A 495-nucleotide genomic window follows, 5' to 3' on the forward strand; every position below is an offset into this window, starting at 1 on the left:
CCACGGCCGTCCCCCGCTCGCCGCCGCTTTCCCGCCGCTGCTGCTCTCTGTCTCCCTCCGCCCTGGGAGCCGGGCACTATTTCTCCTCCCCCTGCCCTGTGCGCTGGGTGCCTGTGGAATGCTGCGCGCTGCGCCCGGCCGCGGCGGCAGGATACAGACGAATCCGACGCTCACTATAAGAACCTCCTTGTGAGCGACGCCATTTTAAGCCTCTCGCTCGGTTCGGAGGTGGGAGCAGCAGCGGCGCTCGGGGCAAGGGGACTAACACCGCCACCTCGTACGGTCGCCACCCGGGAGGAGAGCGGCGGGGGCACCGCCGTAAGCAAAGAGCCGAGCGAGGAGGAGGCGGGGGGGGGGACAAGGAAGGAAAGACGGACCGGACCGGAATCGCCCGGGCAGCAGCAGCCGGAGCCCGGGGAGACCCTGCGCTCTCGCTTCCCTGCAACGTTAGTGCCACTTTATCCGGCGGGAACTCGGGGTGAGCCCGGGCCGGGT

At 69.5% G+C, this 495-nt stretch overlaps 1 protein-coding gene across 2 annotated transcripts in view; it reads left to right on the forward strand.

Moving 5' to 3' along the window:
• The first annotated feature begins 43 nt into the window (after window positions 1-43).
• Window positions 44-495, forward strand: part of CTNNB1 (catenin (cadherin-associated protein), beta 1, 88kDa) — a 23,520-nt gene continuing 23,068 nt past the window's right edge. The window contains exon 1 of one of the 2 annotated variants that reach the window (XM_010566961.1): window positions 44-446. The gene's annotated coding sequence lies outside the window, so the exon portion shown is untranslated. The remainder of the gene's footprint in view (window positions 447-495) is intronic. The other variant, XM_010566962.1, reaches the window with a different exon arrangement.

This window comes from Haliaeetus leucocephalus, unplaced genomic scaffold (assembly GCF_000737465.1).
Source record: "Haliaeetus leucocephalus isolate CR32 unplaced genomic scaffold, Haliaeetus_leucocephalus-4.0 Scaffold222, whole genome shotgun sequence".
In the NCBI taxonomy this organism is placed as follows: domain Eukaryota; kingdom Metazoa; phylum Chordata; class Aves; order Accipitriformes; family Accipitridae; genus Haliaeetus; species Haliaeetus leucocephalus.